Genomic DNA, 14,340 nt, shown 5'->3' on the forward strand with positions numbered 1-14,340 from the left:
TGGGACAAGATGCCAGGAATAGGTCTGGTGGGGAGTGGGGTGATGCTTGGGTGGCAAAGGCTTTCAGTGCCCCCAAAGATTTCCATTCCAACATGTACATGGCCATTCTTTCTCCATCTCGACTCATGAGGCAAGCTAGACCTCCTGGCCTGGCTCTGGCTCGGCTCTACCCGTGGGTTCTCAGCCTAACCCATCTCTAATATGCCTCTAAAATATAGTTTGGAACATTTCAGCCCTAGGGTCTTCAGCATTAGACACAGGGTCAGACTGGGCCATAAAATAGTCTCGGGCACCAATATAAAAGTGGCCCACAGGTGCAAATGCCTATTCATTACTTTTGTGACACTGTTTGAATAGTAACCAAGGGGCATGGGGAGGGTTTGATAACATGTGATGCAAATTTAGCATTTTAAAGAATATTTATTCAGCAACACTGGTCAAAACTACTAGACGCACAGTGAATTAACTCATCTAACTGGCCCAAATGTGGCCAAAAAAGTGGCCCACTTTGACCAAAAACACAGGCCCACACCAGCATTGTGTATTTTTGGTTCGGCCATGGGCCTATTGTCCTATAGGCCAGTCTGAGCCTGATCAGATATACAGGTTAGCAAATTTAATATTAAAAACTATAGAATAGCTGGTCTGTCCTGGGAATGGCACACACAAGTGAGGTGCTGTCACATCTTCGGGGTGATTCCGAGGGATCCCCTTGCCTCTGGATCTATTGAATGTGTGGTTGCACGAGGCTGCTCCGCAGCTGCAGCTGCATCATGGGGGGCCCATGGGGTGAAGGGTCACGTGTTTGCTGATGATGCCCAGGTACACTTCTGCAAAGACAAAGGGCTCCATGTGATAATATCCCCGCAAAAATGGCGCCATTCGAGAATGGCGCCATTTTTTACAGTGATATTACCACATGGAACATGAGGGGGACACCCCGCTACCCCTGCTCCCATTTACCCCATATATTATCCCCCTAAATAATGTCGCCTATGCCGTTTCCCAGAGACTATATGTATGGGGACATTATTTAGGGAAATAATATCACCTGATACCAGACAAAGCTGATGGTCTAAACTGCTCGTGGACAACCCTTGTCCCCCCATATAATTTGGCCTACGACTCCCATCCGCCCTACCCAGCATAGTCAATGGTAAGGCATCATGGGAACTATGCATCTAGAGGGCCGCAGGTTGCCACCACAGGTTTAGACTGCTGTCTTTGCAAAGATGGAGCCAGGTCCGCAAAGTGATTGGCTGCCCAGGGATTTCATCTTTATTGGTAGGGGCCAGCTCTAGTGGTCAGTTTTAAAATAATTCTACAAGGGAGAAAGACATGTGGGGGTACGGCAGCCAGTAGGGAAGGAAGGGGGAGCAAGGCAATGTTGTCTTATTTTCAGTTTTTGTTATTAGATGACAAGGCAATCCAGTTTTCAATAGTGGCAAAAACATGTATTTGCAATAAGCCAATGAATGTATTCATATAGAAGACTATGAAGTGCTAGCCCAGGACCACAAGGCTGGCCTATCATGTCATCTTTGGTCCTCTGAGGGCGGTCAACCTACCGAGCATTGAGACCATACTACCACAAATGACCATCACAATACATCACAATACAATACAATCCTGTCCCTTTTGGGCTTACTGCACAAAACACCCAGACTCGCTTGTAGTGGGAAAGGTCGCTTTAGACAAACGCTCGTCCTAAACCGTCACCTGCTCTCGAACCTTCCCTGCCCCCTTAAATACCCAGCGGCGCTCTGTGCGCCTCTACAACGCCCAAAACATCCCCGGGGGAAACGCTTTGCATTCCCCCTGCTCCCTCCCCCCCATTCCAGAGAGGAATGTGCCCTCTCCTCCCTACCCCACTCCGGCGCTACGAGCAATTCAGTTTCAAATGAAGAGGGAGGCAGGCACCGTGCCTTTGGGGTGTCATGAGCGCCCCTGATTGTTCCTGATGGTGCTGGCGCTTGCAGTGTCTCCCTGCTGATGCTCTCAACTCCCAGAAAAGGTTGCGTGGTCCTTTCAATGGCATGTGCTGTTACTACAGCTGACGGCGTGCCTTGGCATCACACGCGGCTTGCTGCCTCCATTGGCAAAACAAGGAAGCTGCAGCCTAGAGGGGGCCCAGAGGGCAGGCCCACTCCAGCGCAGAGGGGAGGCCCACTCCTACCCAGAGGGCAGGCCCACTCCAGCGCAGAGGGCAGGCCCACTCCAGCGCAGAGGGGAGGCCCACTCCAGCGCAGAGGGCAGGCCCACTCCAGGGCAGACCCACTCCAGCGCAGAGGGCAAGCCCACTCCAGCGCAGAGGGCAGGCCCACTCCAGCGCAAAGGGGAGGCCCACTCCAGGGCAGACCCACTCCAGCCCAGAGGGCAGGCCCACTCCAGCGCAGAGGGCAGGCCCACTCCAGCCCAGAGGGCAGACCCACTCTAGCCCAGAGGGTAGACCCACTCCAGCGCAGAAGGCAGGCCCACTCCAGCTCAGAGGGCAGGCCCACTCCAGTGCAGAGGGCAGGCCCACTCCAGGGCAGACCCACTCCAGCCCAGAGTGCAGGCCCACTCCAGCGCAGAGGACAGCCCACTCCAGCGGAGAGGGGAGGTCCACTCCAGCACAGAGGACAGCCCACTCCAGCGCAGAGGACAGCCCACTCCAGCGCAGAGGGGAGGCCCACTCCTACCCAGAGGGCAGGCCCACTCCAGCGCAGAGGGCAGGCCCACTCCAGCGCAGAGGGCAGGCCCACTCCAGGGCAGACCCACTCCAGCCCAGAGGGCAGGCCCACTCCAGCGCAGAGGGCAGGCCCACTCAGCGCAGAGGGCAGGCCCACTCCAGCGCAGAGGGGAGGCCCACTCCAGGGCAGACCCACTCCAGCCCAGAGGGCAGGCCCACTCCAGCGCAGAGGGCAGGCCCACTCCAGCCCAGAGGGCAGACCCACTCTAGCCCAGAAGGCAGACCCACTCCAGCCCAGAGTGCAGGCCCACTCCAGCGCAAAGGACAGCCCACTCCAGCGCAGAGGGGAGGTCCACTCCAGCACAGAGGACAGCCCACTCCAGCGCAGAGGACAGCCCACTCCAGCGCAGAGGGGAGGTCCACTCCAGCACAGAGGGCAGGCCCACTCCAGCGTAGAAGGCAGGCCCACTCCAGCCCATAGGGCAGGCCCACCCTAGCGCAGAGGACAGACCCACTCCAGCGCAGAGGGCAGGCCCACTCCAGCCCAGAGGGCAGGCCCACTCCAGCGCAGAGGGCAGGCCCACTCCAGCCCAGAGGGCAGGCCCACTCCAGCCCAGAGGGCAGGCCCACTCTAGCGCAGAGGACAGACCCACTCCAGCACAGAGGGCAGGCCCACTCCAGCCCAGAGGGCAGACCCGCTCCAGCCCAGAGGGCAGGCCCACTCCAGCGCAGAGGGGAGGCCCACTCCAGCGCAGTGGGTAGGCCCACTCCAGCGCAGAGGGCAGGCCCACTCCAGGGCAGACCCACTCCAGCCCAGAGGGCAGGCCCACTCCAGCGCAGAGGGCAGGCCCACTCAGCGCAGAGGGGAGGCCCACTCCAGGGCAGACCCACTCCAGCCCAGAGGGCAGGCCCACTCCAGCGCAGAGGGCAGGCCCACTCCAGCCCAGAGGGCAGACCCACTCCAGCCCAGAGGGTAGACCCACTCCAGCGCAGAGGGCAGGCCCACTCCAGCTCAGAGGGCAGGCCCACTCCAAAGCAGAGGGCAGGCCCACTCCAGCGCAGAGGGCAGGCCCACTCCAGGGCAGACCCACTCCAGCCCAGAGTGCAGGCCCACTCCAGCGCAGAGGACAGCCCACTCCAGCGCAGAGGGGAGGTCCACTCCAGCACAGAGGACAGCCCACTCCAGCGCAGAGGACAGCCCACTCCAGCGCAGAGGGGAGGTCCACTCCAGCGCAGAGGGCAGGCCCACTCCAGCGCAAAGGACAGCCCACTCCAGCGCAGAGGGCAGGCCCACTCCAGCATAGAAGGCAGGCCCACTCCAGCCCAGAGGGCAGGCCCACTCTAGCGCAGAGGACAGACCCACTCCAGCGCAGAGGGCAGGCCCACTCCAGCCCAGAGGGCAGGCCCACTCCAGCGCAGAGGGCAGGCCCACTTCAGCCCAGAGGGCAGGCCCACTCTAGCGCAGAGGACAGACCCACTCCAGCGCAGAGGGCAGGCCCGCTCCAGCCCAGAGGGCAGACCCGCTCCCGCCCAGAGGGCAGGCCCGCTCCAGCCCAGAGGGCAGACCCACTCTATCCCAGAGGGTATACCCACTCCAGCGCAGAGGGCAGGCCCACTCCAGCCCAGAGGGCAGGCCCACTCCAGCGCAGAGGGCAGGCCCACGCCAGCCCAGAGGACAGGCCCACTCCAGCGCAGAGGGCAGCCCCACTCCAGCCCAGAGGGCGGGCCCACTCCAGCGCAGAGGGCAGGCCCACTCCAGCGCAGAAGGCAGGGCCACTCTAGCGCAGAGGGCAGGCACGCTCCAGCGCAAGGCGGGAAACCTTCACCGCATGTGGCGAGTCTGAAAAGGCGCCCGAACCTTCAGCACCTCGAACCCGAATACCCAATCCAGAGGCGGGCGTGAGCAATGCATTCTCCCTACCCAAGCAAACATCCCTTCAGATATTATTTGCTAGAAAAAGAAAGGCCATGAGACCTGCTGGCAACATATGCCACCTTGCCATCATCATTATCCTTCCACGGGGGCAAAACGTGTGTCTTGGTTGGAAGCAAGGCAGCGTTGCACAACACAAGTTTGAATCCCGATCCCGTGCTTAGATTAAGTGCGTTATAAATGAACAATAAAATCAAAATAAATGATATGTTAGTATATAAATGAGTAATGCCCACATATGCAAGTGTACTTCAAACAATGCCAGAGTATTCAAGACATACCTATTTGCTTAATCTGTTATCCTCGCCTTGCTGTCTGTATCTTTCTGCCGCCACGATGCCCCAGGTGAACGTTTGCAATGAATACGATTGAAATGGATAGAGTGCTGCACAATATGCCAGGGTGCTGCCAATACGAGCCAGTCATTCAAATGCCTGTTCACTGCAGAACATGGCGGTTCCATGCAATTAGCATCAGAGGCTACCTGGACTTGCAAGGGAACTGCCAGTAAAACCAGGGTGCCTCTCAATATGCCTGTGTGCTGCCCATAAGCGACATATCCTTCCAATGATAGCAGGGCACTGCCCACTATGCCCGAGTGCTGCAGTCCTGCTCACCATGCCAAGGTATTATTGGCTAGTGCACCAAGGTGATAAATATATTGGGGAGTGGGGGGGGGTGTCTGTGTACTACACCAAAAGCATGTGGACCCCTAGAAACATCCGATGTTTCATATTCCAGGACCCTGCAACTCACACTAGGTTTATCCTCAATATGCCAGTGTTCTTCCGAAATTATTGAAGGGAAGTGGCATAAGGCCAAAGTGTTCAACGTGCAAGGTCATCCTATACTGAGCACCACTTAGACTTAGAGCTGAACACCAGCCCCCGTGAAATTCTTGTCAAGTTCCCTGGCATATCAAACAGTACCCTGGCTTTGAATATTTTGAGGATACCCTGGCACACTACGTAGCACTCAATAGGTTACAGGCAGTGCCCTGGCGCATTGATCAGCATACGGCTTCATTTGTGCTTGCCCGATTGCACAGTGAATAGAGCAGAAGAGCGCTTGGTTTGACCTCTGTGCTAGAGCCCGCTGACGCAGGTTCGAATCCCGGCGGGGCCCAACTCAACCTTTTATCCATCCGAGGTCGATAAATGAGCACCACAGACAGTGGGTAATAATAAGCAGCGCTCAGATACCTGAGGGTTCGTAGCGCAATATGAATGCTAAATTATTATTATTTAAAAATCCTTGCACTATTTTGTAGCACCATTTCACACTATGCAGCACCTTGACATTACTTGCAGCACATCCTTTTGATATAAAGCGCAATATGCCGGGGTGCTAATCCATTCTTTTGTTTTCTGGCATTGACATCAGAAACGGGTAACTATGCCTGCGTATTACCAGTAACATCCCCATGGCAGGGCGTGCTTCATTTTCTAGGCCGCTCTTTCAAGAGTAGGGTTTTGCTGAATGGGTCTGTAGCGGCTATTGACATCAAGATGTTGTGCAATATGCCAGGGCACTACCAGTAAAATGATGGTGCATCTCGGTATGCCTATGTGTTGCTTAATGTTCAAGTCTGCTGCTGAAAATGTCACGGTGCTGCCAATACATTTTGGGCATTGCTTAATTTTTCAAGGTGCTCCTCATTTTGCCTGGGTGCTGCTCAGTGGAGCAGGGTATTGCTCAATAAACACAAGGGTGCCACTCAATACGCCAGGCTGATATGCCATATGCCAGCCTGATATGCAGTATGTTTTGGTGCTGGCCTCTTTCTCTTCTCAAATCCCCTTTGCCGTAGGCAGGGGCGTTGCTAGGTCTGGAAAAGAATTGGGGATAAGCGAATGTCGGGACTGGCGGGACTCGGGGCTAGCTAGCCTTTTGGTTGTAGCACCTGAGCTTCTATCCGGGGCTACAACCAAAAGACCCGGGGCTATAGCCCCCTCAGGTCACCCGTAGTTACGCCTCTGACTGTAGGACTGCAGTCAAGGGTTTGCCCTGTTGCTTACTTTGGGGGTGCATGGCGGGGAGGGGCTATGCATGCAAAGAAATGTCGGGGTCCTGCTCTGGGTGAAGTGAGACACATTCACAGTCCCCTTCTTTTGAGCCTGTCTTCTGCACCCATGACGTCCTCCACTTTGGGCATCGCAAGCACCCTGGAAACTCCCGCCTCAGCTTCCAATGCAAAGGGCAAAGGGCTTCTTACGGGGTCAGCAGAGAGAGGCAATACAGAGCAACTGCATCTGCAGAGGTCAGAGGGGCCTCTGGGAGACCCCATGCGGCACCTCAAACCACCCACAGCACCAAACCAGCACCTATGGAATGGGCTAGGTTACTTCCTTACATGATCAGGTATAGACGGGCGCATGGACCACGTGTGTCTCCACAGATCTCCCTTCCAAATTGGAATCCAACCCCACAAGAGCAACTGTCTAATGTAAGAAGGCAATGGTCCCCAAAAGTGCACTATTCCGCAGGCCCACCTCATGACCTGCAGACAGCAAAGCCTTTTAACCCACATGTTGAGGATCCCAGAGTTCTAGAAATCCTTGTATCCCTTAACAAGGACCATCAGAGCCAAGTCATTGTCTAGACTCCAATAGATGACGCTTTGGTAGTCTCCCACTAAAAGGACCACCCAAACTCACAGCCTGATTGTAACCTACCAGGCTGCACTGTGGCACGGGAGGTGGCAGCTCAACTTCAGGGCTTCCTTGGGCTTCGCCATCACTTGGATTCCAGCAATCTGTAACCTGCCCAGGGGATGGCATGGAGTTTGCCCACAGGGGTCAAGCCCTAAAATTAAAAGTGGGGGGACTCATCAACAAACGCAATGAGATGTGACGTCGCCAGAAATTAGCATATCAAGGTGAAATATGCACATTTCATTAAATTGGCTTTGCATAACCACCCAAATGGGACAGGACGAATGGTATTTGCCTTTCATAAAATCAACACACACACGAAACCAAGAGAGGATGTTTTCTTCTAATAGTGTTTTTCAAAACGTTATATGGTGTGCATGTTTTAAACTCCAAGAAGCAATACAAATGTTTTCCCTGGAACTTACAGTACCGAAATGCGACATTTCACCTTTAGTTGCTTGATATTTTTCACCAGTCGAAAGTGTCCAACCTGACGACTGCGGTTCGATCCCCGATGTCGGCTTTAATTCATAAATTCAAAGAAGGCATTCCAAATTTCTCATTTTAGATGGGGGGTGGGGAGGTGGGCTGAGTCCACCCTCTGAAACAGGTGTGTTGACTCTGTCCACCTGCGTGTACCCTCGACTTGAACCCTGCTTTGCCCTCACAACCAAACTCAATGAACACACGAGAAATGTGCATTTGACACCAGGAGCAAAACAATTCTGCAAAGTGGAACGGCTGAGCTCGGGTTCCAGTGAAATAAATTTGAGTGGATCAAGACATTCAACAGTTGGGTCTTGGGCCTTTTCATCCATCCCCTAGCAGGTTGTATTTGAGGGGTTCCTCTGGATAAGCATTGTCCCCATTGTCATTTTGCATGTGCCTGACATCTCTAGCCATTTCCATTCAATATTTTGGCTTCTCATACTTTCACTAACCCATGGACATAGACATTTTTGTGTATCTACATTCATCCTCCCCTAGCAAAGGTTCACCAATGATTCTCACTTTTCTAAATCTGTTGCCATCTAGCAATGCCTCCCACTTTTCCTCAACTATCCTCCACTAGGAATGGTTCATACCATTCTACATGTTTCCTCCGCTGTCAATGCCTCACAGTTTTCACATTTCTCCCTCCCTAGCAATGCTTCAAATGCTTCTACATCCATCCTCATCTAGCAATGCATCACACTTCACTACATCTGTCTTCCCCAGCAATCACTCTCCCCTTTCTGCACGTACCTTTCCCTATCAGTGTTTCACACTTCTCTACAAATATCTTACCCTAGCAACATGTCACACTTTTCTACGTCCCCAACAATGCTTCACACTTTTCCACAATCTTCCAGCAATGCTTAAAACTTTTCTACATCTATCTTCCCCTACCAATGATTCACACCTAAGTCCACCCTCCGTAGGAATGCTTCAAACTTTTCTACACCCATCCTCTCCTAACAATGTTTCACACTTTCCTACATCCATCCTCTCCTAACAATGCTTCACACTTTCCTACATACATCCTCTCCTAACAATACTTCACACTTTCCTACATCCATCCACTCCTAGCAATGCTTCACACTTTCCTACATCCATCGCCACCTAGCAATGCTTCACACTTTCCTGCATCCATCCTCTCCTAGGTGTGCTTCACCCTTACCTACGTCCATCCTCCACTATCAATGCTGCTGAACTGGATAGCCATGCCCCTTTGATGAGTAGCAATTACCCTCGAGATGGATGGGGATGCAGACCTTATTCATACATCAATAATGGAGCCGACTCAGGAAATAGGGAGCATAACGCACATCAACGCAATCGCTCGATCTTCAAACTCAAAGTACTTTAAGAAAAAACTGAACTTTTATAAGCAAAATGTGTCTTCAATGACGTCTAAACCACAAGCTTACTAACATTATCCTACGTGGCAAACTACAAAAACTTATAAGCATGGGTTATTGGTTCTGATTGAACATCTAAGTATATGACCTATACTAGTATAGAAAAGTGTAACGGTGTGATTGGTTACTCAACCTCAGGTGGGCCAACTAAGCCCTCCCTTAAAATGTCAACTATGAAAGTCACTAAATACACGACGTCCCATTGGTTTACACACTATAGGACCCCTAAATACGCAGGTCCTCTACAATTGGTTGGCACTCTATCCTCCGTCAGTACTTTTCCACCTACGTTAGCAGCCTGCAGGCTGGCCATCCAGATGCTGGTGAGGTTGTTTTAACTTTAGCTTCCCACCAATGAGCATATCAATCTATCATCACCTCAGTGGTCTACTGTCAATTAGGCCTTTGAAATCCGTCCTTGAGAGTGTTCTTAGCTCTGAGAAAATTAGGGAGTGAGAAACACAGTCTGCCTTCGTGAGTAGGTGTGACCATCTCATTCATCCAACTCCATGCTTCCTTGTGACTAGAGACCATGGAATCAAGCTTTTTCGTGCATTTAATATTATTTTCTAATAGACCTCTGATGTCTTCCTTGTTATATTCATGCCTTCTGAACAGGTTTTTTATTCTTTAACATGATTTTGTATCCAAACTCAGTTCACTCCAGTTTTGATAAGACATTGGCTTCTTGGCTCGCTCAGCCTCGCCTTTTCACTGAAACTCTGCTTGTAATTCAATTTGCTTTTTACTGCGACACACTGAAATGAGGACTTTTGCTAAGGTCCAAACTGCTATAATACGTTTAGTGGAAACATCCATAGTTCTCTCATTCCTATCTATGTATATGTTGGCGCTTGCTGCAGTCTATTTACTATAAGCTTAGAGCTAGCTTCACGATTACTTTGCTGCTTGCGTTTCTTCTGCATCTGTACATATGTAAAATGACTTGATATATTGAGCCCAAGATGTCACTTATCCTTATTACTTCATCTTCAGCTCCATATAACATATACTGGCAATGGCTAGTAACACTACCATTCATCCTTGCCGCTTATTGGCTCTGCTTCTTCAGGGATTTCATTCAAATGGCCATCATATTTCTTTGTATTCAGATATGTTTTTCTCAATGGGTACCTTGGCTCCCAGATTCTCTTAGGTACTGGCCCTTTCCCTGGTACTGGACTGAGTCCATACTCTGCTCTTTGTCGATTCAGCTGTTCTGTATATGTCAAATACTCTGGTTTCCAGCATACAAGTAAAAGGGGCGGGTCGATTGAGGTGGGGGTACTTGGCTTCTCCTCTACACTGCACTCGTTTTGTACGTCCATCCTCCACTAGCAATGTTCCAACCTTTTCTACATACATCTTCTCCTAGCAATGCTTCACCCTTCCCTACATCCACCCTCGCCTAGCAATGCTGCACCATTTTCTACTTCCATTTTTCCCTAGCAATGCTTCACACTTTTCTACATCCATCTTCTTCTAGCAATGCTGCATTCTTTTTTTACGGCCATCCTCCTCATCAACGCTTTAAACGTTTCTTCATCTATCCTCTCCTAGCAATGCTGCACTCTTCCCTGCATCCACCCTCCCCTAGCAATGCTGCACCCTTTGCTTCTTCCATCCTGTCCTAGCAATGCTTCACGCTTTCCTACACCCATCGTTTCCTAGCAATGCTTCCCTCTTCCCTGCATCCACCCTCCCCTAGCAATGCTGCACCCTTTTCTACTTCCATCCTCTTCTAGCAATGCTGCGTTCGTTTTTAGGCCATCCTCCTCATCAACGCTTTACACTTTTCTTCATCTATCCTCTCCTAGCAATGCTGCACTCTACCCTGCATCCACCCTCCCCTAGCAATGCTGCACCCTTGTCTACTTCCATCCTCTTCTAGCAATGCTTCATTCGTTTTTTAGGCCATCCCGCTCATCAACGATTTGCATTTTTCTTCATATATACTCTCCTAGCAATGCAGATGTGGGCTGTCCCCTCAGCCATGCACCCTCCACTCTTTAACAGCCCCCAAGACACATCATGGAGGAGGGGATCTCCTTTTTAGAGGAAATGTTGCCCTTGTTTGGTGAATGGAACCGTAGGCACGCAGCGGCAACCACCAGGCTTGTCCCTGGGTCATGTTTCTACCTCTCCCGCATCATCTGGTCTTATATCCACATCCTCTCCTTCATTGTTTAGGACACTAGTCCTCCGCTCTGTAAATCAATGTTAACATGTTTTGTATGCATTTTTGTGCCAAAAATACAATTTCTAACCTGTGAATAAATAAATAAATAAACGTGTAATCCCATTTAGCAGCTACACCTTGGTTGCTAGAAAAAAAGAAACTGCCAAAATTACAGCAAAAACCCCATCACAAGATTGGTCAGCTGATAAAACCAGCATCCAGAGATACGGATGTTAAGGAACCGCCAATTTCCTCTGATTAAATGGAGAATCTCTTTGGAGCAATAGAGGAAAGGACCCTCGCACCTTTGCATTAAATACTGCAGGTGCACACCTCCAACCTTCTGAAATCAGCGATCGGCAGGTTACACAAGCCAAGGCATCTTGTGCTGTCCTTCCTTGTGGCACACATAAGTAACTGCGTCACTGTACCCCTATTCCAAGAAGAACCCCATCCTTCACTCATAACAAGCCCTACAAGTTGCTCTTTCCCCGATTCCTGGTGTGGCCAGCCAGAGTGAGGGCACTGGACTGAGATCATGTCGCCAAGACATTCTGTCCGTGATGTGCTATACGCGATGCTTTCATTGGACTGTGTCACTGAGCAAAGGATACACTTGGGTGCAATGTACTAGGAATGGAAGGGTGGGTGGAGGGCCATGGTACCTTTGCAGAGCTCCCACAATGCCCCAGCCTGTGGCTCTTGAGAGCCAATCAAATGGTCTCCTTAAATGCCAACCCAGCACAAAAGCGTAATCGTGCCAGAGGTGATAAGGGATCAATCATGTGTTTCATAAAGCAATCCACGTCGATGCATTCCGTAAGGCCTCGGAGGAACTAATGACCCAAAACCGATTTTGATTGGTCGCAGAAGCATTTACTGTCACAAATTCGAAGTGATCTGCAGTTGTGGAGCAATGAAGCCAATTCTTGGTTTGCAGACTGGCTCCAGTCAAAAGGAATATCCTACCCGGACCCCTGCGTCCTTTTCAGGCACTACCAACCAGTGTCCTGGGCCTGAGGTCTGCAACCTGAGCCGCTCCGAATATTTTGGACTATATCTCCCATGACTATGAACATTTTTGAATGTCTTAATGACCTGGCTCCCGCTTATCGGAGTGATAAAATCTGTCGCCACCAAGCTTCAAGGACACTCCAGTCTAAGGTTCCCCGATCGGCATGTGTTTCTAGAGAAGAAAGACGATTCGCAGTTGCAGGCCTGAAACTTTGGAACAGTATTTCTTTGACGATTAGGGCTTGCGATACGCTTTTGCAGCTTCGCAAGGCCCTTAAGACCTTTCTGTTTAAATAGTAGAAGGGGTTTACTGGCAGGATTCTCCCTCGCTTCCTGTTGTAGAACATCTGGATGCACTTCTTTTTGCCTATTTAAGTAGTTCTTTTTTTCAATACCAGCTACGCCCTTATACGGTTGAGTCCGTTCTGAGCGTGTTTATAAACACTCAAATCAAATGATGCCTCACCATTGGTTATGCTGGCGAGGGAATACGGTATTTGTAGTCCAGCACATCTGCAGAGCCAAAGGATGCAGAAACCCCGCCCTAGGCCAATGGTGGAAGTGGGTGGGGGCGGTGCTCCTCTACTTTTTAAAATTAAGTTTTACTGTTCCTATACTTTTATTTTAAAAAGAAACAGTTCCGGAATGGTTTTGTTTTAAAATAAAAGTGGAGGGAGCTGTTGAAACTTGCACATCAGTGTTTGAGGCTCTCCAGGGCGATAGGATCTGCTTTGTATGGCGTAGGTCCGCCTCCAGAGTATCTATATCAGTACTAACCTGAGGGCAGATTTCAAGGTCTGCTTTCATGCTGCCCAGCTGAACCTGGCGAGTGAAGGGACATATCCAACATCCACCAAGGAATGGAAGCAGATAGAGGGAGACTTGGGAAAAGGTTAAGATGTCTGGTCTAGGCGTCTAGATGGGATGCATGAAGCCCCCGCCATGCACGATCTGGTTCAGGTTTGATATGCATGAGCTAACAGCCTTTTCGGTATCACTACATATATGCCCACCAAAAATATCACCGTATATATGGTCCTCTGGAACGGCCATAGGCAATATTTTTGGGGGGGATAATTTTGGAGATTCTTAGGAGTGGGGTTGCAAGGGTGTCCCCAGCTCCTTTAAAAATAATGTGCGGGTTGCAGGCGTGTTCCCCGCAAGTAACATGCCTTAATATCGCCACAAAAATATAGCGATATTTTTGTATGGCGATATTTGTGCATGGATATTAAAACATGGAACCAGCCTTTCCTGGTCAAGCCGCCACAATTCACTGTAAACCCCATTTTACAGCAGAACACAGAAGTAGTGCCTTTGGAGGATGGAGGGGAGGGGCCTGTGAAAATATAACCCACATCTATAACGGAGGAGACACATCATTACAACAATGCAAGAAGCAGTTTATTTTAAGACAATGGCAAAGAAGGCATTAATTGCACATTAGACATTAGCTGGCAAACCAAGCATTGAAGAAAAGGGATACAAGGGTGCCTGCATCCTTCTATCAGTGGACATCCTCTCTGCATACTAGTCCAGCCCTTATCTCAGCATAGTTGCCAGCACGATTCATTCCGATTCTCTAAGTGCGTGTTCAGTGCTGGATTTTTCTTTGCATTCTGGGACTTGTAGTCAGAGTTTAATAATGGGAGGACAGAAGTACAAGTCCCGGACTGTAGAAGAAAAAGCAGGGTTGAATGTGTACCTGTGGATTGGAATGGATCATGTTGTCCACTGTGTCTCTGCCCTGTACTGACCACCTATGGACTCACTACCACAGAACACACCCTCCTACATGAAAGCATGGCATAACGATTGAAAGAATGAGGGGGGTGAGAATTGTTTGCATATTACAAAGGGGCGGAAAATCCAGAAAATCTTCCATGACATGAATGCAAAATGTACGGTGGTAATGGACGCAGATTCGCTGCAATACCGCTGGTGGCATTTCAGGGACTCCACATGCAGTATTTAAAAAAAAGGTGTAT

At 50.5% G+C, this 14,340-nt stretch overlaps 1 protein-coding gene across 1 annotated transcript in view; it reads left to right on the top strand.

Moving 5' to 3' along the window:
- LOC138453125 (sarcoplasmic reticulum histidine-rich calcium-binding protein-like) overlaps window positions 1-14,340 on the top strand; it is a 157,695-nt gene that overhangs the window by 76,146 nt on the left and 67,209 nt on the right. The gene's annotated exons all lie outside the window — the stretch shown is intronic.

The sequence above is a fragment of the Ambystoma mexicanum genome, chromosome 1p (assembly GCF_040938575.1).
Source record: "Ambystoma mexicanum isolate Mex_15411 chromosome 1p, UKY_AmexF1_1, whole genome shotgun sequence".
NCBI lineage: Eukaryota > Metazoa > Chordata > Amphibia > Caudata > Ambystomatidae > Ambystoma > Ambystoma mexicanum.